Here is a 27,166-nt window from a genome sequence, read left to right on the forward strand (position 1 = left end):
CCCAGTAAGACTTGAAGTGTAGGAAGCAACTTTCTCTACTGCTCATTTTTCAAGAGCATGTGTTTAAACATCAAACACTTAATGGGAGCAGTGAATACTCTCATCTGCTTGGCATAGCAAAATGATACCAAATAAATCATGACATGTTTTGGGAGAATTTTATCACTAAATATTATGCACACACAGTCTTGATCCTTACACAGTTTGATGAAAAAAAGCTCAAACGGGTAACATGAAAGGGTTTTTTTTCCCGAAGCTAAGAGAATCTTGCATGACCTAAGCTCCATTTTCTTTACTTAAATAAAGAAACTGAAAATCCAAATCATGATCTTTCTGAATAAATTAATGCTAATTAAGTAAGGGAAGTAGAAGTTGTGTGGTTCTAGCTCCAGCAGAATCAAAGCACATCCCATTATTTAGCTAATACAAGCAATTTTGTTAAACAAACTATACCTTTATTCTGTAAATACTGGAAGTTAGGCTTTGGACAGATGTTCCCTGCTGTATACAGACATGCTAGGGAAAGGTTAGAGCCCCAGCTGTTGATCGTCACTCCTTTGCAGAGGTTACTGCCCCCTCACATTTGTTGGCAGAGCTTGCTTACAGAAACACTCCGGCAGCCACTTGAAGTTAAAGTGAGTGGCACTACTATTTAGACAGTTTAAGCTAACTAGCACCGTTGCTGAAAGAGTTCGTGCCTGACTGTACCTTTAAACTTCCAGTGTTCATAAGACTGCAAGTTCTCACAACTTCTTGTCAGGGCAGACGCTTTTCTCACCTTTCTGTGTAGCACCAGAGATCAAATCCCCAATGCCATGCTTGTATATTTAACCTTAAGTGCCTCCTAATTAAACAGTGACAATTGTGTTAAACGTGCTAGCCAGCTACAGTCCTGTTTCTCCTCCATCCTTCTGCTTTGATTAGCTTTCAAATCACTTTTGCAAGTCTGTGCTCTTCCAAACAACAATTAAAATACGTGTTATTTCACTGTGCGAGGGCATCCTGCAGATCTGTTTGACACATGTAAGGATACACCGTCTCAGGGTACACAAAATGCAGCTCTGATGCAGTGATATTGGGACACACCAGGCTATGGGCAGAATTCAGTATGTTAGACTTGTGCCTCACCTTTCTCCACTATTTTCTCACCTACAAAAGAGTTAAACTTTGGCAGTGTTCTTTGAAATGAGTGAAAAGTGTCTGTGTCTGATAACTGTTGTTAAGAATATAGATCCACTATTCTTTGGCTAGTTAAAAAAAGAAAATGCATCATTCAAGAATTTCATCAACAAAAAATTATTAATGTAATGTGAAGAGTTATGATGTTAGTATAAAGCAAGGTTTTTTTTCTCACTCTTTTAAAAGTTACATGTATCTATGAGTAGATCCCAACATATCACCAATTAAGTGATGCATTGAATTTGCAACTGGTTTTTGAGGGAATTTTTTCTGGTTTTTATATCTGGCATCCTAGTATATTGATTAAGCTGCAGAAAGTATCATTCACAGCACGCTATTTATGTGATGGTGTCCATATCCAAGTGAAATTGCTATATTAGACTTTTTCCAAGAAAAACAGAAGTTACCTAAGGCTTTAAAACCAGAATTTTCTGATTCTTTCCTTAAGTGTAGAGTTACTTTATTTTTATGCATTTTTCTACCTCCTCTACTGCTTGAGTCAGAGATAATACCAAGTAGCAAGAATGCCAATAACCATATTAAAAGAACATTACAGATACAAAGTCAATCACTCAAAACTTACAACCTTACAAGATTTCCCAGACAATTGCATTTCAGGCCCCTTGGCACACACATTACATACAGGACTGTGGATGACATGACTATTTTTTCCCAAAGCCATTTCCACATTCAGTGAACAGGCTAGATGCTAATTATTACATACGAGAATGTTCAGGTGGTTTTTTTTTTTTTTTTTTAATTCTTACTGTTCTCCAGTAAACACCAGAAATAGAGATATTTACTGAGCTGTACACAAGACTTGCTACAAAGGCAGACTTCTGAATGTCTGTTAACTTTTCTGTCATGCCATCCTTGCACTACTTGAGTGTTTTGCTAGCAAGAAATCACCCATATATGATCCTGTGAAGAGCTCTCCTTCATTTTCACAGGTGAAAAGATTGTATCATGACAACCTGGAAAACATATATGTATGTAGTAGTTTCCCTTAAATCTCCAAACTGAATAACTTTCCACCACATTCCTTCTATGTTTTAACAGTTCTCAAATTCTTCTTGCATGTGCGCTAGAACATTTGGAAAGCCAGGCCCTGACAACATTGAGACACTTTGCTTCTACCTCCCAAGTACTGAATTCTTTCTCCAAATCATTGGTTATATGTTTATTTTTAAGAAAAGCAAAAAAGCAACACATTTCTCTTAAACTTGTTCTCAGGAAAAAAAACATACTTTTTTTTTTTTTGGAAGCTTTAGATACTCCCCCAGGTGCAGCCTCCAGTCTGTACATTTTCAGTCCAAATAACATACATTTAACAAATACATAAGCAACTGAAAACTGGGTCTTGTGGTGAAAAGTGTTGAGCAAACTTAACTATAGGTGGCATTCACAGCTTCACCTGTAATTGATATCTCCTAAAATGAGCCTTCTGGTAATCCAGATGAGGCCCAGCACCACAGCTCTCTGTATACCTACACAAAAGACTGAGGCTGTGCTAAAAGGTCTCATTCATTCCTCTGATGATCTGAAACAGGCATCAAATGATTTGTATCGTGCAATCACTGCTCACAGCCTCAGCAGAGTACCTGAATACAGCACAGAGGCACAAATGAGCATCTAAAGCACAAATGAATATCTAAACCCCCTCCTTGACATTCCTACATAGGAACCAGCAAGCTGGTGAGTTAATACCGCTTAAGGAAGGCAGAAAGGAAAACTTCACTTCCAAAGAAACCATTTCTAGCTGGCTTGGAAGAAACAGGTGACTGTGATCCAGCCAGCTTTTACCCTGGTGAGTCATGGCTACATCTGTCCTGATACAGCCAGCAGTCATTACCCAACGTGTCCTCTCATGGTTGACACTATTCCATAAAGGAAAAGACAAGAATGGAAATAGCCTTGTCCCTAACAATCTTGGCTCTGTGTCATTGTAAGGAGGACCTTAAAATGTGACTGACATCTGCATTTCCCTTTGCTAGTGTTTCTAGAGCCAGCTTTCCTCAAGCTCAGTTTTTATGTGTGTCTCTGGACTACAGGAGTAAATCATTGCTCCATCACAGCTCATTTACTCAACATACTACAACGTATTGTAGTCCCATAAAGGGCTAAGAAACCCTTGATGATTTGAAACTCTGTAGTATACTAGTCCACTTAGCAGAATCACTAAATAATAATAAAATACAATCTGTCATTAATTGAATAATTGTTTTATTTCCCCCCCGTGGAAGCTGAAGGAAGCATATAAACAGTTCATGTCTTTTTATGGAAATTAAAACTAACACATTCAACTAACTAGGGGGTGGTTCCCCCCTTTTTTAAATCAGAAAAATATTTTTCAGCACATATTTACATTTTCAAGATTGTCTTGACATCTGTTCTTAAAAAGCACAATGAAAGGCTTTTAACTACAAACACTGATAAAATATGGTAATGCTCTGTTTTTCCCTGCTGCAGAAGTGCCAAGTAATAAGGATTTGCATGACTAAGCTTCTATTACGCTGACATATGCAAAACTGAGGAACAATCATTCTTTCTGGTTTGACAACATTTAGAAGGCAAACATTCCTTTTACTCTCCTCCAGGACATGTTGGGCCCCAGACAAGATGAACAGCATTATTCAACCAAATCAATTTTTAAATGGACGTTTAAATGTTGAGTTCTCTTAAACAGAGACACTTGGATAGCAACTGTATTATATGAGCTAAAGGGCACTAGGGGTTTGACTGACACTTGCAAACATACAGAATTTCATTTTACATGCTTCTACATATGTCTCTGCCACACCATCCAGAATCTGCTTCCTAGACCTAAAATAAATGTTCAGTTAAGCTTCTTGAAACAGCTTTGCAAAACTCCTGAATCTGTGTTCAATACATTGGAAAACAATACCCAGCTAAAGGACAAAAATGTTAATAAATATTTCCAAACTAAGGTGTCTAAGCTTATTTTCACACGAGTAACTTCCATTGGCCAGCCTTCCTTTGGAAGCAGCTTCTTCAAGCAGGTCCACTTGACTTGAAGTGACTGTCAGGTGCTCAGCTGCCCAGAAGAATATGATTTATCAGTCTAATTTAAAAAGGTTTCCCTCTTTCAGAATTAAATTTCTATTTAATTCTGAAAGAATTAAATAGAAATTCCTATTTACTCGCTACCTTCCATTGTACTGTACAGTATATCACAACTTAGATTTCAACAAAAAACACAACAAATTCCAAATAAAATGTAATTCTGGGCTAAGGTACTCAGGGGTAATGAGGTACCATTTATTTTCTAGACACCTAATCCTTACTACAAATTTCAGCATACATCTCCTTGAATGGCAATGTATCAGTGTGTGTCTCCAAGCTACCTAGAGCATCTAGATACCACATACAAAATAAGACATATCCTTACCATTTCTACTTAAAAATAAAACAAAAAAAAGGAAAAAAAAAGGTATATTTCTGAAGGTAAAACTGTCAGCTGCAGCATGTCCAGAAGCTGGCTAATGGAGTACAACTATGATGCCAACTCTGACTATCTTCCAGACAGGGTGAATAGCCTGTGGAAGTCTGTGAGAAAGAAGCATTTCCATGCTTCCATAGGATGCCCACATTTGTAAAGATGCAGAAAGAGAGTTAGGATTCAACACACATCAATGTCAGCCTCCTGCAAGGAATTCAGTGGACTTTGAATGGTGAGTCCAGCCTGGCCAGCAATTACAATTTTTAACAAACAGATACTGAAAATTATTAGAATTGTGATTAAAGTGGGGAAGTGGGAGGAAGAGACCACTACTACAGATCTTGGGTGCTTCACTGTTGTCACTGCACCTTTCACACCTCAGTGCTGTATTCTGGATAAAGTTTCATTAATGGTAATCACCAGCAGCCATCGTCTTCAGCTTAGTTTTGTACCTAATGAAGCTTAAATCATTGTGTTATCTGCCTCTTTCCATCTGTTTACCTCTTCCCACTCCCTCCCCTTCCCCCAGCCTCCCTCACAGAAAACTTCCTGAGCTGTTGGCCAATCCAAATCAGTAACTGCATTTTGTACACACCCACTGATAGCACTGATACTGTCAGAGCAGAACAGGTGGAAATGCCCTGATGAAAAGACACTATCTCCTAGTGACCTGTTGGTGGTCACCTGGGACAAAAGAAATATTGAGATGACTGACATGAGGAATAGAAAACAAATTTAATAATTATACAGTAAGGAAATAAGCCTAAGTGTCTTTCTTACATAACTCTATATGTACGTACATACAAAATTAGGATACTTTTCTTCTTACTGTTTTTTTCAGCAACTCACCAAATAGTATCACATGCTAAGAATATTAATTTCCATTAAAACTTATCAGTAGGCAGCAAGTGTCCTGAAGAAGATGTACACTTCCTTCCTTTCTGTTTTTTTCCCTTCCAGAACCACTCTCGTCAAGTAGGGAGTCATTTTTATTAGGATTTAAGCTGAGAAATGCCACACTCACAATCACAGGAGAATCAGATAAATAAGTATATGGAATTAACACCTGATATAATTATTTGGAAATGCTGTCCTCCTGATTAATGCCTCCTTTGGATTATCTGATGAATGCTGCAGTTAACTAACTTTCTTTTGATCCTCCTACTGGGAAATATAGAAAGGATGAGATGGTGGGGGTGGATAATTATGCTCAAGAACATGAGAGTATCTGATCCATACTAGGAATGCTAAACTCAAGTAGTTCCCTCTCAAGACTCCTACTACAAACTAGAGATGCCAGTGTGAAGCTGTTTAGCCAGTTTCAAATTGGTAGATGTTCTCATGTTCTTGCGACACCTGGCATATGGTGAATGCATTGAGACCTGTAAAAAAAACCCCAGTGATTCATTGTTAATCATTCAGGAAACAGCCAGAGATTCATGGTAACCCTGTATTTCTGGAACAGTGCAACTACACCCCAATTTTTTATCTGTTTTATGAGACAGAAACTGCAGGCAGGGTTGAGAACAGAATCTGAATCCTGATCTGTTTTACAGAATTTTGGGCAGTGTGTTACACATGGTGAGCTGTGCAGATTCAAGGAGTGACCTCACAGTTAGGAGATTAGTGTGAACTGTGCAGTTTTCAATTATGGGTTCAGCCTTGCACAAGCAGCTTCATTCATGGGTTGAGTCAGATCTCTTGTAATGGCTGAATTCTAATCTCCTAGTTTGACACAATTACTTTTCACAAAACATGCACACTCCACATGAGCCTACTCCAGGAAAATATTGATTTGTCTTTGCATAAGGAATATTTAAAGTAATTTTTTAATCAAAAACTTGCCATTTCACTCTCCTGCCTGTGATTTTCCATAGCAAAATCTCAGGGTCTGTATCCTCACTTTGATCTCCAACAGAAAGGCATGTTAATTACTTGTCTTGTTTAAAATCACTGCAGTGCTACTCCAAGCTTAAGAGGAGGAGAGATGTTCAGATTCAGCAGTGCCTGAATCCTTCCTTCCTTCCTTCCTTCCTTCCTTCCTTCCTTCCTTCCTTCCTTCCTGCCTTCCTTCCTTCCTTCCTTCCTTCCTTCCTTCCTTCCTTCCGTGCCTTCCTTCCTGCCTTCCTTCCTTCCTTCCTTCCTTCCTTCCTTCCTCTTCCTTCCTTCCTTCCTTCCTTCCTTCCTTCCTTCCTTCCTTCCTTCCTTCCTTCCTTCCTTCCTTCCTTCCTTCCTTCCTTCCTTCCTTTCCCAGAGAGGGCTGACCCTGTGGAAGAAGTGGACCTCACAAAAGGCACAGAAGGGACAGGCAGAGCAGTAGAGGACCAGGACCAGTGGATTGAGGAGGGAGTTGAGCAGGTCTTTGGTGATAGAAGGACAGTTGGCAGAGAACATGCAGAGGCCAGTATGGGGTGAAGAGCAAGGATGTCAAAGCATGCACAGCTGTGTAGTGGGAGACCAAAGTAGGTGAAGGATGAGCTGAAATGTCCATTCTTGGACCTCTGAAGTAGAGAAACTGCCCTGGGCTGAGTGACACAGAGCAGTCCTCCAGGCCCTAGGCTGTTCCCTCTGTCCTGCAAAAGCAGAATATTTCAGCATCCAATTATCAGTGCAGCCAAGGAACAGCTGCCAGGCTGCCCTTGGGAGAAAATGCAAGAGCACCTGGGTCTCTCCTCACTGGGAGTTATCCCTGCCATGGGAAAAAAAATAACTCCTAAGAGACTGCATGTCCACGTGTGGCAGATAGAAAATGTCCAGCTAAGCATTACAAAGTCTTGGATCAAGCTGGGTAAACCCTTGTGAATTCTGGGCAAGCTGTGGATTTGAAACCATACCTCACTGGGCCCAGGCTCAGTTCTGCTGTAAGTCAGAAATGAGGAAACATCGCCAATGGATAAAGAACATCATAAATCCTGTTGTTTAGCTCCTCTTTGCATTGCAGCCCAAGGTGTGTGGTGTCCCAGTCACTGAATAAAATGTACCCAAAAAAAGGGTAATAATCTTTAAAATTGTATTCCTCTCTGTTCATCAATTACATTAATAACACACTCAGTAAGCCAGCAGACAGCGCTTTCTTGAAGTAGATAAGACCTAAGTCTGTTTTCAACAAATTAAAGCATGCCAATAAATTAAGGTATCCTACTGGGGCCAGCTGTAAACTTCATCCAGGCCAGCAAAAGTGCTAGTAACCAGGAGAAAATTCAGCCTCTATGTGAGGAGCACTTCTGAACTTTGTTAACAATGCAAAATATTTATGTTTTTATTTAAACATATTTTCCAAAGAATATAGGAACCAGTGGAAAATCAATAGATAAATTATATGATAGGGCAGAAGTTTACACTTAGATCTGTTAGTTACACTGCACCTCCACGTTCCCTGGAAAATGTAAAAAGCAGCAAGTGAGTTACAGGGGGCAAGACAGCAAGGAGCACATAAGCCTGGGTTTGTTCAAAAGTGCTTCCACAAAAGAAACAGCTAAACAGCTATCCAATCCAACTTTACATCTGCTTCCAATTTCATAGTCTTCTGTGTCTTTGATGAAAACCCAATTTTTCCCAAAAGGAATTGCAGCATAGTTGAGTAAAGAAAGGTCTATTGATAAATCTAATGCATCTTTTACAGAGTGTGATGCTTCAGGGGTTTGGTGGTGGGGAGGAGAAGGGTTTTGTCTCATAATGTTTTGCTGCATCTCTAAAGCTCCCTTTACATGTCACCACCTTCTAACCTGAGAGGCAGTCTATTTCAAGCAAGACTGAACTACCTCCTTTTTTTATCAGCATCCCTAGGCATCTTAGACACTTGCCTCCATCTAAGCAGACAGTCTGAGATTTTTTTTTTAGCTCACATTTTTAAGCAACGTGCAGCAGCACAGTTTCAAATACACTTGACACTAGCATGTCCTTCTGACACCCTCTCAAAAGAGAGGAGTAAAAAAAAAAAAAATTCATCAGCAATAAAGAATGCTTATTTTATTCTATTTCTTTCATAGAAGCTCAAGAAAATGACTTATCCTTCTAAGAGCACTGCTCAGATAGTTCTTACAGTAATGCTAGCCCTAGCTATGGGCTAGTTCACATTCCAGCTTCTTATATTAAACTTGGCCCTTTCAAAATTAACGGAAATCAACAGGGACAAGACACACTGCTCATGTTTCAAGGCACACAAAAACTTTGGGGTCTTGTCTGTCATCAGCCCACTATTTTCTGCTCTGCAGCCTTGTTGTCAGAAACAGTCCCCCGGCTACACGGGACACATAGCTTTTCAGGGGGACATGAAAGGTACTATAAATTGCTATCCGACACAATTGAGCCTGAAATCTGACTTGTACAAGGATGCAAAATTCCACTGAAGTCAGGGGGCCTGTGCTTATTAATGTCAAGGCTTCATTTCACCCATTAAAAAGTGAACTGTCAGCTAAGCTATGCTCTGTGAACTCTTGTGGGATTTCCTGCCTTCTTAAGTTACGTGTTTCCAGTTGCTTGGAGTCCCGTTAACCTACGGATTTAAAATAAATGCATTTCTGGGGACACAGGATAGTCTGCCTACATTACATGATGTTTCCAAAGGAAAAAAAATAAACAAAACCAAAAAAATCCCACAGAAATAGAATGCATTTCATGTAAAAGCACACCTATCCTCCTAACAAATGTGTGCCCAGGAAAGGTGGACTATTCCTGCATGAGACAGGAAGGTCAGGTCAGCTACAGGACAAAGGCCTTAGTGTTGATCTGGACTTTTTGGCAGAGTCAGTACCCGTTAATCTGATGCTTAAGGTTAGACAAAAAAAAAAAACCCAAACACCTAAACCAAATAACCACCCCCCCCCCAAAAAAAACCCAACCAACCAAAAAAAAAACCAAAAAACAAAGCAAACAACCCCCCCCCCAAAAAAAAAAAATAAACACAAACCAAACTGAAACAAACCAGCCCAATAACTTTTTCCTTTCCTACAGCCAAGATGCAATAGGAGTGCTAATTTACTTAACATCGTTTCTTTTTTCAGCACCTGTCTGGGGGTCTGTGGAAGCCTTGGGACTGGCTAATCCACCGAATGATCTTTAATCAGACAGTAATATTAGGTGTTAATAGCTCTGATAAAGGGGCTGTTTAACCCAACTGCTAACACAAAGGCGTGCCTGCCACAACGACTATTTCAACAATGCATTTGCCATTCATATTAATTAAAACTAATTCCTTGCAGGCCACAGAACGCTCAGAGTAAACCCACACGGAAAATGTCTAGATTCTACCATGACAAATCACATTAAAGAAAAAAAAAAGAAAATTATCCTAAGGCAATGAAATTTGTCTCAGAAAATATACTCACTTGGAAATTCTCGAATTGTAAATCCAAGGCAAAGCTGAAACGGCCTTTAATAGAGTCTTCTGAATATATAACTATACATCTTTGGCTCTGTCCTGTGACTTCATAGAAGTCATTAAAAGCTTCTTGTAACTCAAATACAAAGCATTGAGCCTTGCTAAAGGTCGTGAGGAGACAGTCATTTATGTGTCATTTAGACCACTGTCCAAGGCTAGAGTAGTTTAAGTGAAGCAGCAGAGTTAAGTCTCCTAGATAGCTGTATTTTATCTTTTTCTGTTTCTAGAGAGCTTAAATAAATTTTAAAAATACGTTTATCAGGCTATGAAAGGGTAAATCCTACAACCTCTGCATACAAATTTCACGCGTAAAATTTATAACTACTTCATCTGGAAAATCTTGGTTAGGATTACATAAATGATGGCCTATTCTTTAGAAGTATTTAGTCTGCAGAAAAGTGTTTATCTCTCGAAAAGTCACACAATACTAACAGGAATACCCAACTTAAGGGCTTCGGAATTCAAATGAATCCCCAAGGATATTTTGGTTAAGAGGTAAAATGCATCCAAGTTAACTCCCCAAGTCATTTTCTTCTGCAGTCTGTGAATGGAGAGACAATCAGTGAGCAAAATGAGAAGCTGTTATCAATGTGAATGCACAGCCCCAAAGCTGTACTCAGCTGCGATAACATCTGCCAGGACCTGTAGGAGACATAACCTGGGAGGAGAGAAGAGTGTTATGAAAAACCACACTTCAGAAACCTGTGCAATGCTCAAGCAGTCCTTTATTAAAATGGGAGCAGTGGACATAAGCTTCCAATATTGATGTGCTAAAGTTTTCTTGCTAGCAGATCAGTGCCAAGTTATGTGTATCTATCTCCGGGGCAAAAGGAGATTAAAAGCCATCTGGACATAATCCTGGGCAATCTGCTCTAGGTGACCCTTCCTGAACAGGTAGTTTAGACAAGATGACTATCAGAGACCACTTCCAGCCTCAATCTTCCAGTCATGAAACTAAAAGGAAAAAAAAAAAAGAAAAGCCATTAACACCTACTCAACTGCCTCACCGAGAAGTTAACAGGAAAGGCGTACTAGCTTTTTTTAAAAGATGATGCTGCAGTGATTTTGGAACTCCCTTCACTTTCAGCAGTTAGTGAGAAATGTGAGAAAACATTCCTTTACAGGATTTTTGCAAACCTTTAGCATTATCTTAATTCAGTTTTGTTAAGTGAATTATTTATTAACTTGATACTCTTATTGATTCACATAGGGAACTCCCACAAAACCAATCAATTGGGCTCCTGAATGCAAACCAATAGCAAGCATTTAAAGGGATATTCTTCCTTTGATGCACATAGGAGACTCCCAGGAAACAATAAGAGGAAGTGTACAAAGGCTTATCTTGCTAAAAATTGTGCGAGATAAAGGCAACTTTTTACTACGTCTGTTTTGGTGCTGCTTTGAGGTTATGTTTTTAACCTGATTTACATTATGCATTACTGAAAGTTAGCCTGGACTCTGTTTAAGCTTTTTCACAGAATATAATTTTTTCTCTGACTGGCATTACTAAGTTCTTCTACAGTTTATTTGAAAGGACATTTATTCTGGAATCACCCCTTATTTCATAAAACAGAGTATCTGTTACAGCATTTCAACATAATCTATATTCTGAAATAAAACATCCGTACAAGACACTGTGTTGCAAAATAGTCTGTCCCATAATAGCTGTGTCAATTAGTTTCACCATTTGGAAATGTTCTGAGCTTAGCTGGGCAGAATTTTGAATTTGCATAAACAGAAAGCCAGGCTTTATTGTTTTATTAAAGTTTACAAGCCAATCACTTCCTGGTTCTTAGTAAATTTACAGCCCAATATTCAACGGACTGTAAATTGCTAAATAGACTTATGTTAACCAGGTACCGGGTTGAGCTGTTTTATTGTTTGTGAGGAGAGTTCATTTTGTCCTGGAGTAGATTTTTCCCTCAAATAAAATGCATTAAAGCTATTGGAACTGAGAATTAAAAGAATCCTTGTATCTGTCAATAACGCTGTGCAAATGTTGATGTTTTATGGAAGTAACTTGTGTTAGATAGAAATGCTGCTGTCATACATTAAAAAGAAATAGTATCTTAGAAACTTAAAAAGCATCCAAATTTTCCATAGTACTTTGACTCAAGAGATGTCAAATCACTTTGCACTTTTTCTTGATACCACCACAATGCTGGTGAATCGTGGCTACAATCCTCATGTGACCACAAACAATTCTCTGTCCTGATAAAACATTTCAAATAACAAAGGACAGACAGCTGCTAATCACCATGGCAAGCACTTTTAGACAAAGGGCATTTATTTGACAATATTTTGAACTATGGCACTTCAATGGGTGCCCATTTTCTTTGCCACTTTATCCTTGACTTGAACAACATTCCACATCCTGCCCAGAATCTGTATGGAGCCCAGTAATATCTAGATGGAAAACATTAAATGAAAATCCACTTAATTTAAAGCAATAAGAGTGGCTTTGTGTGTAGGCTTTGTATGCAGTCATTTATTTTCTCCCCCTGTAACACTTTTCTGTTTAGAACAAGAATCTCTCAGGTATTGCCTCATTTTGCACAGCTGTTATTAATGAGTGAACTGCCATCCTCATACAGACATTGGCATCAGTAAATCTGATCACAGATCACCTTTTTCAACACATATATCCATTCCACTGCCCCCACAAAAAAGGGGGTGCAACATTGAGGAGGGCCAAAAAGGTGATGAGATGGTTGGAACACTTCCTATGAGGAAAGACTAAAAGAGTTGGGATTGCTCAGGCAGGAGAAGAAAAGGCTGCAAGGAAATATTACTGTGGTCTTTCAGTACCTAAAAGAGGGCCTATAGAAAAGAATGGGAAAAAACATTTTATCACAGCCTGTTGCAACAGATCAAGCTTGGGGGTGATGTTTTTAAACTGAGAGATTTAGATTAGAAAAAAGAAGGGAATTTTTTTTAATTTTTTTTTTTTACAAGGAATGTAGTGAAAAACTGGGACAGGTTGCCCAGAGAAGGTGGTGGATGCCCCATCTCTGGAAACATGGGAAGCCAGGCTGATCCAGTTGAAGATGTCACTGCTTATTGCAGGGGGATTGGGCCACATGACCCCCAGCCAAACTACTATATGATCATCTTGGCCCATGAAAATGCAGACACACTCAGAGAACTTGTTTAAGACAGCATTCATATTCTCTTGAGGTCACCAGTGAATTAGCCTAGCCCTCTCTTTAGACTAGCACAACCCACAACCCCTTGTTCCTTCCACAGTGGCACTGAACAGTCTGTCTAAGGCCATCTGGACAATTTTGCTGAACTTTGGCAAGTGAAGAAACTTATTTATCACACTGACCTTCCTTGTGGCCTTATGCTTGTGCTATGTACTATTGATCCTGAGTTTTCTAAAGGATTCCCAGAAATTACTTTTGCCCCCATGGACAAAGTGTCCAAGGGCAGATTTTCTCTGTACCCTTCTGGAATAAAGAGTGTATTTATAATCAACAACAGTTTGCAGAACGCAAACTGAAAGACTGACTCTTCCCTTTTTCTGTCAGTATAAATATTTTCTGGGGATATCAACCATATCTCTTTGTTTTAATGGCGTGTTTAAACATTGTGGTAGAGATGGAAGTATTCTTCTTTGGCAACTGGAAGCTACTTTGTTTAGAAAGATCCGTGTTTGATAGTGTTTTACAGAAAAAAGCCACTATTTCATGGCAGAGTCCTCATTTTAATGGGTATTATCTCTCAGGGATTATTGACCACCAGTTAGAAATTTCTATGTGATGAAGAAGAAGGCAATGTGGGAAGATGGGGCCACATTGGAGATTTCCTGTTTGTCACATGAGCCTCTGTACCACGACTTTCAGATGACAAACTAAAGAAGCTCTTAAGGGAAAAAAGAGCTTCTTTGGAAGTGAACAAAAGTGAAGCAAATTTCTCTTGCTAAGATTCTCCACATGCTTGTGCATACCACATTATGGCATCACCCCAGAAACTGATTGGAAGCAAGGAAAAATACAACTTTTCACAAGCAAGTATACCCATGAAAAGAAGGAGAAGGAAGAAAACTTGACTGGTCAACTCACAGTCCTGTTTCTGGATTCTGCAAGCAGGAGCACTGACAGAAATTTTCTAATAGAATGATTTCTCATCAAAACATTCTGGGCAGAGACTAAGGATGACAGGCTTCCTGGTTCTTCTGGTTTTACATTATCTTGCCAGGTGGGCAACTGGAGGCTGCATTTCATGTGTTAAAATTATGAGGCGTGCCGGGTGTGTAAATGGTTCAATTTTTAGCAGTTAGAATGTAACAATAAAGTTATTCCAGAGTGTGCTTTTCCCCAGCTCACACTGAAAACCTTTCCCGAAGTCAAGTTTTTCCCTTTTCTTTGCCATTACAGCATATGCTGATGCACAGTCTTCTCAAAAGAAAAGTTTCATTGACTGCAACAATTGGAAATCACACCAGTAATTTCATGTTGTGAAAGGAAACATTTCCAATCCTGCTAAATTCCAGTGTCTTTGTGACTTCCTGGGCTTTTATCCCTCTAGCTAAGGGAGTCCCAAAGGTTCAGGGGGAGACAAAGGCAAGGTGCTCACGGTCAAGCACTGCCATTGTGCTAACAACTCTAAGGTAACAAATGAATGCCTTATCTTAACTCATGGTTTCCTTGGGAGGGTTGGCTGTATGGGTGGCTCCTCTTCCAAGGAGGCGTCAATCAAGTTAAATCAACGTATTCTTAGAATTAACATACAAAATCTAGGGGAACACGAGGTATTCTTGCATTATTTCCATACAAAATCTAGGGGAACACGAGGTATTCTTGCATTATTTCCACACTTCAGTAGATGATTCTGCGATTTGTAGTAAAAAGCCCAGACTCCTACAGAGCGTGTGACAGAGGTGGTGCACTCATGATCTCAGCACACCCATGTACCCATGCCCCCTTTGATTTCCAAGACGTGATTTTCATATCTCTGTATAGAAATGTGTGTGTAAATAGGTATTACAAACACATAAAGATTGTGGTGAAAGCTGTCATACTGTTTTTATAAGAGTGTATTTTGAAAGCCATTGTTTTCTTTTCCACATTCTAGCAAAGAAAAAATAAACATACAAATATGGGTCAACATCTTAGCACAATTCAGCTGCTCTCTACCACTCCTTTGTTGCTGTTTCAATGAAAGATAAATTATGAGATCCTTGTAAGTATTTTGAAAAAAAAAATTGAGAGAAAAATTATACCTACAGTGATACTGAGTGGTAACTGGAGATTTTAATTCTGAAGTTCTCTATTTATTTCAAACTGCAAGACATTTCTGCCAAATGTGTATCCCGACTGTGGCAGTAATTCTGAAATTTTTAGTAATCTGTTGATGAGAAAGAATCTATTTGTAGCCTAATTTTGTATTCCTGATGATGATAGTAGATATGTTCCCCAAAATACACTGATAAACATTACAGCATTGTTTGTTTCATCAGCATGTAAGTATAAATGAAACATGTGGATTGTTTGGAGATAAATGTAATTATCCCCAAAGAAAGCTGATTTCTGTTTTAGCACTTTTCTGAGATCTCGGCTTGTTGTAAGACGCCTCAAGATCGGGGTCTCTGCCTTCCTCTCCCTTTTCTTTCACGGTGTGACTGCCTTATACAAAGTGATATTCGTATGCCAGAAGGTAGTACGTGTATGCAGCAGTTACCCTGACCTGACAAGTACTGTAGTGTATTTCTTCTGAAAATTGCCCAAGGTGGGGTTATTTCGCCTGCTCTGACAAATTCTAGGCGCACTATCCGCATTAGGCTGTCACATCCACCTTAGGTTCATCTGCAGCTTATTACCGATGCTCTTGTTTTCAACTCTAAATACATTATAGAGGATGTAAGGAAGCGCACAAACAAGCCTATTTTAGCAATCATTTTAAAAACAAAGCCTTAAGCAATGACTCTGTGCAATAGCCTTGAGTGTTTTGGGGTTTTTTTTTGTTTGGGGTTGGTTCGTTGTTTTTTGGGTTTTTGTTTTGTTTTGTTTTTTAATAGCTGTGTTCTAATTCTTCAGAGGACAGAAAGGGGAGCTTTGAAAAGGTGCTAATAGAGCATGAATTTGCAGCAGCGTAGTTCACAGCTAACTAAGCACACTCCCACTTCAAGCTCCGGCTGGAGAAAAAATGAGGGCAGCAGAGAAGTGAATTAAAAATCATGCTAGCAGTCCCAGCAACAAGCAGGGCAACAGCAGCTTATAAGATCAGCCTGGTTTGGCAGGCTGCCCGTCATACCATGACCTAAGAGGGCCAGGGCAGGAGGATATCTCATGCCTTGCAAAAAGAGGATGGAGTGGGCTGCCAGGGAGAGGGATTGGAGCAAAACAAACATCTTTTAGGCCTATGTTGAATTAACTTGTTTTATAGAACACTGACAGCAAACTTCTAGGTCTTTTCGCTGTGTTTGGAGAGTTCTTCTTTAATTTATTTTATACTGTAGACAAATACTCTCTCTGGATCAGCGGTCCTACTGGGAGAGATCACCATCGCAATGCCCCTCCTCCTGCCTGGGGGTATTGTCCCCTCAAATCACCCAGAGATGCTCATGTGCCTTCTCCAAATGTAGCCGCGGTTCCAGGGCAGTCTAATCCGCTGTAAGCTGCGGCTGCCACGGTCCCTCCTTCCCCAGCTGCTGCCCTTTCCTGTGCCAACAAGGATGCTTGTCTGCTCTCACTCTGAACTGGTTCATTGAAGACAGAACTAACTTCAAAAAAATCCTGACACTGCCGCGTTAGTTGAGTTCCCTGTGGAGTCAGACAAGCACCAGCGCCGGGGCAATCCGCGGGGTGGGGATAGGGATGATTCAAAGGCACCGCTCTGGTTTGGATCAGCTTACACCATCTTGGACAGCACTCCAGGAGGAGCCACCCAACGCCTGCTGGTGAAACTGCTTGTGATCATCTCGTTCTCTCCGCCTGGCCCAAGGGTGTGAGTGGTCCTAAAAAGAGCTTCCTCATCCGATCAGAAAGGGTGGGCAGCCTGCTCTAGCTATCAGCAGCCCTTTCCTCAAACACACCCGCACATAGGGGTTTGTGTGATCTGTGAATCCCACAGGGAGCTCCTGCATTCCTGTGGCAGGACAGGCACCGATGAGCAGCGCCCTGTGTTAAATCAGGAGAAGCTCATGTCAGGGTCAAAGCAAACCTCCCAAGATCCCTCCAGCCAGGGCACTCTGGGCAGCTGTGATGAAACACCAGGATCCACGCCTAATGTGACAGATAATTCCGTAAAGATGCCAAGGAAAGATCGTAGAGATGCACCAAAGTCTCTCTGAGACTTTGGAATTGGAAATTGATATAATTTCTTTTTTCTTTTTTCTCCCTTTCTGAAGTCTGCCATTTTTAAAAATCAGATCCTGAGTAATAAGGCAGTAAGCAAAGTGGTTTCAAACTCCTGACTTTTTGCACACATAATTACATCTGATGTGTGCATACTGGTGAGGAACACGCAATAGCAAACAACAAACACATAATTAGGACAGTTTTACAATCCAAAGGTCACCTGCTTCTTTACAGTAGTAGCTGTGGAACACTTTAGAGCCAAAACCCTGGAGGGCAAAATCAAGGGTACAAATATTAGCCACTAGAGAGGGAGAATATCCCACAAGATATATTGTCTTTACTTGAAAGGTGAGTTTAATTGCCAACTCTTTCATGGTCTTCCCCCACCACCTCAGTTTGATGCATGTTTAGTTCTGCTGTACCCACACACATCTGTGAAGAGCACATTCTGTAAAATATTGTGGTGATAGACAATAGGAAATGAAGATGCTCAAACAGCAGAGGATGAGGACTATACAAAGTCATCAAGAGAGAATAAACCTTTAACTTCCAGAAGTGAGAGAGGATAAACTGGGAAAAGACCATCAGCTTCTGAGAGAACAAAGGGAGGAACCAGTTAAGTTAGAAGAAAACCCTGAAGGCACCTCTTAGATGCCAGACCTGCTACTGGGAAGCATCTATACCACCTCCAGCTTCCCAGCCTGTGACATTTTACTCACAGCAGCGCATCTGAATGGCTGAGTGATGTAGCTTGGGAAAGGAGCAGGAGTAACATTGCTCAGACTTCACATTGCATGATGCAGGCAAATATGTTAATAGTCTGAAACTACTGCAACACTTTCTGGGGAGGGATGGGGAGGGAAGTGAATAGAAAACATACAGGGAAGGGAAAGAAGGTAAGTTCAGTAAGGCAAAAATTCTAACCTATATGGTTGCAGAACAATGTACTAGTCTGAAGACACCAGAACTAAAATTTACTTTCTTTTTAAGTAGGTTAAACTGTTCAGCTTATTGTCAAACACCCACCTGTTTATTGCCAATTGCTTGATTGTCAGATGCTAATTTACACCCTAAGTGTCTTTGGGTTGAGATCACTGCCCTGTTCCGGAGGTAATCCTGTGGCCAGCAGAGAACTATCCCTTAGGTGCAGTTCATTTGTAACACAATGGAGATTTGCATGCTCTGTCTTAAGAGAAGGACTCCAAACAGTAGCAACACTCAGCCAAGAACATTATCTGTGCTCTCCCCCACACCTTCCTCTCGGAAAAAAACCCATGGATGGAGTTCTGCTTTTTCACTGATTCTCAGGAGAAGTATAAAGATCTTCTCTGCCAGTTGCAGATGTGTTCTATTTTTTTCCTACATCAGATTATGAATCACTCTAAACAGGGAAGAAAGGCTATTCATCCCAAATGGGGAAGATCTCACACACTATGTGATGATAAAGAATTTCACCCATTTGCGAAAAAAAGGAGAAAACACTACCCACAGAACTGCAACATCACATCATCTGCACTTTGCTGAATGTTCACAGAACAACATTGGAAGTCATTGAAGTGTCAGATAGTGATTTCATCATGTGTCAGGCCTCCCACTAATAAATGATTCATCTTTCTCAGTACTGACACCTCAAAGGAAGAAGAAAGAAATTAATAAACTTTAAAGTGAGAAGTACTCTACTGATATTATACTTCCCAAGTAAACAGAAGCTTATGCACACACAAAGAATGTGTGCATCAGTAGAATTTAGCCTTCTATTTATCTGATGTGTACTTTTAAGTTTTAAAAGGGAATCTCTTACAGAAAAAAAAAAAAAGATATCATGGATTTCTATGTGTATTATACCACCACAACAGAAATTGAACAAAAAAAATGTTCAATCTACAAATATGAGATTTTATAGAGCACACTGTCCAGAGCTGTGTACTGAAACTGGATTTGGGAAGAAATATTTTCTAGTTTACATATAAGCCATTAGTAGTACACTGGTGACAATAAAACAGCCCCAACATCTGAGTTCTTTTACAGTTGTAAAAGAAATCAAATTCCTCTTGAAGGTGATGAGGAACTTACTTTTGACTCAAATGAAAATGGGACTGGGAAGAAAATCTGTCATTTTAATAGGAATTTGCATAACAATTATTTGATGCTTCATAAAGCCAGAACATCTTCCATTGATGACAGTAGCTCTACTGGATGAGCAGGACTAACTAGAAAGCCAAACTTAGGTCTCCCAGAAGACATGAACTTAAATACAAACCCAAACTGGGTAATGTACTTAACAAGGTACTACCATTATTGCTTGGCTTGCTATGACAAGGAAGTTTGGAAAGTCACACACTGAGTTTGCAGGCCTTTTTTTTTTTCCTATTTTAACAAAATGCAATAGATACACAGAATACTCAAATTTCTACATTCTTTGTAAAAAATAAATAGTTAGGAAAAGAAAGTGATTCTAAAAGTATCATAGCTGCAAGAAAAAAAATGTAACATGAATTTAAACCTTATGAAGCGTTAAAGAATCCACATGGGAGAGAGACCTAACGAGTGACTCCTCTGAAGAAAAAAAGAGACAATTGGAATTCACTATGAAACCATGAGGCACCAACCTAGAGAAAACCAGGCTTTGCTCGTTCTGCCACTAATAGAGCTCCTTTGACTGTAGGAGATTTTTTTCCCTCGTCAAAACAGCACCTATTATAAACAAAACACTTCAATCAGTAGACTCAAAGCTGGATAGCATACAGATACAGAATTTATCCCACTTGATTCCTCTCTCCTGGAGAGGGGAAAAGAGTTAGACAAAGATGATAAAGTTTGGACTTGGAGACCCATTCTCAGCAGAAATAATTAGGCTGGTAGGAAAACTGCTGGGGACAAAAAAAGCCACAGACCTCTAAGGTCTTACATCCTACCCAAGCAGGTACTTATTTCTTTGTCTCATTCTGAATATGTATACCAGAGTTAGCAATATGATGAAGAGAGTTCTTAAAAGCAGTAATACAGAAAAGCAAATGATTCTTTGCTGTTACCTCACCTCTGTTCTGGCAGAATTAATCTGGGCATTCAGGGTAAAGATGATGTCCAGTTTCTCCATCAGTTTGATTTAGCATGACCTCTTCACTGTCAGCAGAGGAATGTAAAAGATGGCAATGAACATTTGTACGTAAGAAAATTTACATGGCTGTGGGGCAGGATGCCTGGATGATCAAAAAGCAAAGAAAATACTAAATACTTAAAACACTTCACCATGAAATCGTTTTCTTCCCTTTCCCCCACCCTCCCCCCCATGTTAAATCAGGTAGAAAAGTGTGATAATATTAAGGCTTAATCCAATTTAAATAAATTATTTTCTTGTAAATGTTAAAACAATCATTACATGCATCATTTACCCCCTCTTCTGCCCATAGTCTTAAATTATGCTCCATTATATCCAGATGGAAAAAATATGCGGAAAATGTTTCTTAAATATCGAAAATTTTGTTGTTGATTATACTCAGAGGTAAAAGTCATTAAAGAGTTCTATTAAAAAAAAAACTTAAAAAGCATGATGGGATTTTGTGCAGCAAACTTAATTAAGAAATTTCTTTGCTAGGTAACCAACAATATTTTATTACAAGCTTAAGGTATAAGATCATTACAGCTCTCTGTCGTGCTTGGCAGCAAAGAAAGAACACATGCAAAGAACAATCTTGTTCCTACAATTAATTACAAATGTACAAATGAGTGATATATCAGGCCCTGTCTACACTGCACAGTCGTGCATTTATAACCATTTCACCATACACAGTTATTAAATTCATGCTTTGCATCTACAGTAGCTAGATACCACATCACAGCCACGGGTAATTATGTTTATTCATGCACAGCTACCACCAGCCAGAACTGTATGTATTTGTCAGTCCATTTTAGCAAAATCTACATCAAATAACCAGTAGTGCAGGTCTCTTCAGCTAGCTTTTTTCCTTTTGAAGCAGGCAGATTGGAAGCAAGAGAGGAGAAGGCAAGCCAGAAAAGAATGGGTGGCAAAGAGCAGGTGGTGACATCCAGCAGGCTTCAGCCAGGGCCATTCTGGGTCAGTTGATATGGTGACAATCAGACAACTCAGAATCCCTTAGCAACCCATCCTGTTTATCTCACAAATCCTTACTGTCCCAAAAAGGGTCTGCCACAGAAGAGGGGAGAAATTCTCTCCCCACCGGCAACAGAAATGGCTGAGGATTGCCAGTGGAAGAGTCCTGCAGGAAGGCTTCTGCAGCACACAGGACAATGAGCAACGGGACACTGATGAATTCTCCTCAGTAGAGAAGTCCATCCTAAACCCTACCCTCAAAAAATTTCTGTTGATCTAGCTGAGCTGCTGGATGACAGTGGGGTCCCAAGTCTGGGTGTCCAACAAGAGCAGAATACAGATAGCTACAGAAGAAAACAGTTCAGAGTGTGTCCATTGAAAGACTGAGCCAAGTCACAAACCAAGCAGAAATCCCTGCTGTGACTACAAGGACACAGCACCTACACACACTTTAGACACAGACCTTACCACATTGCTCAAGGCTTTTAACACTGATCTCACAGGCAGGATTTAAAAATCACCACTCTTGCTTTTCTCTTCCAAGGCCAGCAAAGGATATTTTGCTTCAACCTCAAGCCTTCAGTTCATGCTTCTCCCTAGGAACATTTGTTTCACTCAGCTGGCCAAAGTTAGTCCTAGCCAGAAAACTGAATAACACCAGTCTCACTGAGAAGTGTGTCAACAAACCCAAACCACTGCAGCTCTGAGCACGTTAACTCACCAGACAGATTACTGGTTTATACAGGGAATTCCAGTCTTTGACTCACTGGTCCATAACAGTGTTCCCACGCCATTCCCTCATCCAGACAATTCTCTCATCCAGAATGGTTTGCTAAGAAAGCCTGAGATTATTTGTGTTGTGTTCCATGCAGAGAAACTACAACATACAAACGTATTATTATACAGTGATGAGATGCTCCAGTTCCAAAAGTCATAAATTCTGAACAAGATTAGCTTGGGTTTAAAATTCATTTTTCCTGGGTTCACAAGAGGAGCCATCTCATATCCCAGACAGGCAAGCTGACATATTACAGTTCATGTAACCATATGTAAGGCACACACTTACTAGAAAGGCCTGCTAGGGCTGTTGCCCACAATTTTTGTGACAGCTGCAAGTGCAATATTCTCCTGTCAACTGATGAAAGAATAGTATAGGAACTCAATATGACCAACATTTTTTTTTTTTTAATTTATTGGCAGTTTCAAAACTTTTAATTAATGAACACAACTGACTGGGTACATGCACGGTGCAAAGCTGGCTAAACTGTCTTGGCTACTAGAGGCAGACTTGGCTTTCTGCACTTATTTACCATCTCAGGTTAATTTACCTTCTAAGGGTAAACAACCATACCTTTAGTGGTATAAATGAGCACCCCTAGACGCCTCTACTTCATCAGCTAGACTGCCAGAGGCACTCGGATTGGCTTGTTCAAAGCTAGCTTTGGTACTCCTTCAATCTGCAGTACAGATCCAACCTCTGTTTATCAGAAATGCCACAGGTGAAGCAACTCCCACATCCCTGTCCCCCCTGTAGAGATGCAGGGTGTGATGACTGCAGCAGATCCAGCAGATTTCAAGTGGAAGAGGGAAGAATGAATGTGCCAGGACACTGCCCACAAGGATCTGCAGAGTTGCCTGTGTACTTCTGATCCTGGGGAAGCAATAACCTGATAGTGCTCTATCCTGCTCTCTTGGCAATACACAGCCTTCAAAAACATGTTTCTATTGTTACCAGATATTCACTTTAATAAACAAACTTTAATAAAACAAACAATTTAAAAGAAAGGCCAAATCCTCTCACACAGCATTCCTTACAAGCCAGTAAAGGAGAACCACTCTCCTGGGCCAATGAGCAATCTCTTCCCAGGCCAGGCAGTGAGCAGGAATGGAGCCTGCTGCAGCTGCTAGGCAGGAAGGGCTGGGCCCGCTGGGGCTTTGAAATAAAACAAACAGCTTGTTTGGCAGATAGCTATTTCTTCATGGACTGGTCAGCAGGAGGGATTGTGGAAGCTGGCTGGCTGCTGGTGTGTTGCATCCATGTCAGTGAAAAAGGCAAGTCTTCAGCTGTACCCGAATCCCTTAAGAATTACAGTGATGTGTGACTGACACTTGGTTGGGCTAGCCATTCTCTATTGTTGTTGTTGTTGCTGGTATTCAAAACTTAAGTCAGGTTTTACCATGACTCACTTGTACACAGTATCCTTAATCTACAAACACTCAAGGATGATAATTCAGCTTTATTACCCATATTCCCTGAACCCACATTTCATAAAGCATAAGCACACTCAAGAAAGAATGATTCCTAAAATAGCCAGGCATGTACATTTCTACCTTCTCTTCAGGAAAGCAGTTCAAAAACATAGGTCCTTGTAACACTTAAAATTGCTAACCTGAGCCTCTTGATAACAGCAGGCGATATCTTAAGAAACAGCTGGGGTTTTATCTTAGCCTCTCACACCAAGTTACTACATACCATCAACCCTGCTTACACAGGCACTGAACTGACAGAAGACATGGCATGAGCCAAACAGAGCACAAATTCTGTCTCACATCCGCAGAAGACTGAAATTGCACATCCAAAGCCAGCACATATTACAAATTCAATAAAAAACAGAGACCACCACTGAAGTTATTAAACTGTCTATCACAAACAAGAAGTAAATATACCCCAGTTTTTGGGCAATAAAAGCTATTCCTAAGAACAAGCAAGCTGTTCTCGTACTTTATTTCCTACACTCTGCTCTTTGCTTAATGATTTCTTGGTGTTGACTCTCTGCATTGCGGGGGTACCTCAAAAACTGGTCAAAAATCAAAAGCAAGTGAGAGCACCCAGCACTTTGTAGGATCAGGATTTTCTATGGTGTTAATGAACACTGAATGGTCTGATAACCTTGCTTATGACTACAACAATTTGCTGCTTCTGCCTTTTCGGTAGGAGCTGAAACATTTTCAAACATCTGAAATTTATGGTCAGTTACAAGGCAAAGTGATGGCTAATTTTTGGCTGGTAAATTGGACGCCAGCAGCACAGACCCTGCCAGCACTGGAACCAAACTCAATGCCTGATTCACCACTTTTCCATGCTATTCATTGGCTGGAATCAGCTCTGGGCAACTGTTTTCTGAGCAGGGTGTTTTTCCCAACAGGAAAACTGAGTGTGTCCTGTGCTTGGGAGGAGCATCAATACTGCCCATGCAGATGGGCTTCAGCATGCAGCATCTCATCTCAGAGCCCTGTGTACTCTCTCTCTTTGCAAATTAAGCCCAGGAAGACAGGCTCTGCCCAGACAGCTGATGTGCAGACAGGAAAAGCAGACATGCAAATAACAGATTTATGGAATGCTACTGGTTGAACTGGGAGTCTCTAGAGCCCCTGGTACACCCTGGAGCACCAAAACCTGTGCTGCCTCTTCCCTTCCTCACACAAAATCACTGGATTCAACTTCTACAGCAAAACCAGCCTTTGTCCCTTTCCACCTACCTACTCCCTGCCATGTTCCCCAGTCCTTCTACATTCTCACAACCTACCTGCTTCTGCACTCCAGTCCCACCCTCCACTTCCTCCTCTCAATTCTTCCCCCATTCCCATGCCACTTTTCACCAATGAAATACTGGCAAGGCAGTGATTTCTCCCTCCCCTGCTTCACCACTGCCCCATGTGTCTTTTGGACACAGAGAGGATCTCCCCTTGCCCATCAATATTGCTCTCTGATCACAACTTTGAGAATATTAGTCCCACACGCCTGATCTTCCCCACGGCTCAAAGTAAGCATCATTCTCTTCCTAAGGCTGAGGGAGAGAAGGGAGGAAGAAAGACGGACTTTCAAACGAGCACAGAGAAGTAAGAAGAGGAGGAAGAACGATGGAGTGCTTCTCTCCACCTCATTGTCCTTTCACAAAGACACTCCTGTTCCCCTTCTTCCTCATGGAGCCCTTATCTCCACGTAAAAGCCTTTTACTTCAATTTAATGAAATGGCTTAAACTACTAATTCAACTAAAACAGTTCACATTCATGCAATATTAGAGTTTATGCAGCAACTTGCACTGAAACAAAATCAGAAGTTCATATCAATTTGAAAATTTTTGTTCAAGCTTGTGTACTTCTGAGGATTTTGTTCAAGCTTCTGTGCCTCAGGGGTTACTGTCCCACAGTCCTACATCTCAACAGATGCAGGGCAACTGAGCAAACTGCAGTAAATGCTAACAATGTGGCAAGGACAAGCAACCTTACATTGCTAGCTGTAAAAAGGAGTGAAATAAAATTCAAAGAAAAGAAAAGCTGACAAAGTACTAAGGTACTAAATTCAATGGAGAAAACGCAGACAAAGAGCCAAATGAAGAGATTTGTGGTGCTTTTTCTGCAGTGCTTGCTCCAAGAACATCATGGCAGTCCACAAGTGATATGTTGCCATCAGTACTGTGTGCCAAAGGAATGTATAAATTCCATTTTACAGTCTGTAAACTGAGGCAGTCAGAAATGAAGATCTGAAGAGTCTCAAAATACCTAAAATCCATTGCATTAAGCACTGCATATTCTGCATTCAAATCACACAGCTTCCAGCAGCCTTTGGTGCAGATGCACATGTGTAGTCCTAAGAGAACCCATAAAATGAGGAACGATGCAAGAGCTACAACAGGAACACTTTAGCAACCACAGACATACTAATTTCCCCACCTCCTCTTCAATGTTTTCAAGTGGGAGAACAAAGTATCCTGCACACTAGGAGATTTGGATCCAAGAGCTATGATAGTCACAAGCCACAACTCATCAGCCACCTGACAACTGCAGCTATTTATGTACAAATTAGTAGTGCTGACCTGGCCACTATTAAAAGATTGATGTAAATGGCTTACCCAGCATCACACTCCTTGGCAGAGGATCAACTTCTCCAAAGCAACATTCAGCCGCCTTAACAATGAGATTATGTCTTCCCTTCTTACACTCACAGGAACACAGGAGGGTAAGAGTTCAACAGACAACACTCTCTCTCCTTCAGCATGTACTCTAATTCATCCCCAGAGCAGGCTCGCTTAATGCACCAAATAAAACCCAATCATTCTATGGAGGTGGGGGGAAAGGTATGTAATCTATTTTAAGATTATTACAAAGCAATATATAGATGTATGGATAGAATTAATACTGCATAAGCATTTCCCCAATTCTGGCATTTCGTAACTTTGGAGTGCTTAACTTAGCCACTTCAATATCCTTTCCCTCTGACCATCTGTGTAGTGTCTGCCTGCACGTGCATGTATGGCCGCTTTAAGGATCCCGGAGATGCCAGGCACCATGTCTCAACTACCCAGAGGACTTTAAATCATGTGCATAAATCCACGGTGCACAAATCCACCCTCTGTGCATCTGATGCAGAATCTACTAGACATGTAGAACCTAAATGCGTGCTGGAAGCTGCCTGTTGGGAAACCCTTAGATCCAGATGCAGAGGCAACACCTTGCATGTTCAGCAGCTTTCTGTATTGCATTATGTTTGCATTTTATGTAAATATGTAACAAACACATACATTTATACATATATTTCACAAGTAAGAGAGGCTGGGGGGAAGTGGCCAAACTGGTTACCAGTAACTCGTATCTCTATTTCCCCATGGGAACAAATGAAAGAAAGTTCCACTTCCCTATTCCCCAAGGGATTAATTCACTGCAGTAGCTGGTTTTCTTTTAAATAAGTATTGCAATGCTATTTTTAATATTCTACTCCAATATTACTGCAATGTGTTGTGGAGCTTTAAAGACCAAAGCTAAACAATAAGGT

General features: G+C 40.4%; 1 long non-coding RNA gene across 1 annotated transcript; it reads right to left on the reverse strand.

The window, feature by feature from the left end:
* Positions 1-10,769: 10,769 nt before the first annotated feature.
* On the reverse strand, positions 10,770-26,532 carry LOC127059290 (uncharacterized). Its single transcript, XR_007776951.1, has 3 exons — positions 26,247-26,532; positions 20,358-20,520; positions 10,770-10,973 (listed from the first exon to the last, which is right to left on the reverse strand). It is a non-coding gene; the product is annotated as an uncharacterized LOC127059290 (long non-coding RNA).
* Positions 26,533-27,166: the final 634 nt, after the last annotated feature.

The sequence above is a fragment of the Serinus canaria genome, chromosome 2 (assembly GCF_022539315.1).
Source record: "Serinus canaria isolate serCan28SL12 chromosome 2, serCan2020, whole genome shotgun sequence".
NCBI lineage: Eukaryota > Metazoa > Chordata > Aves > Passeriformes > Fringillidae > Serinus > Serinus canaria.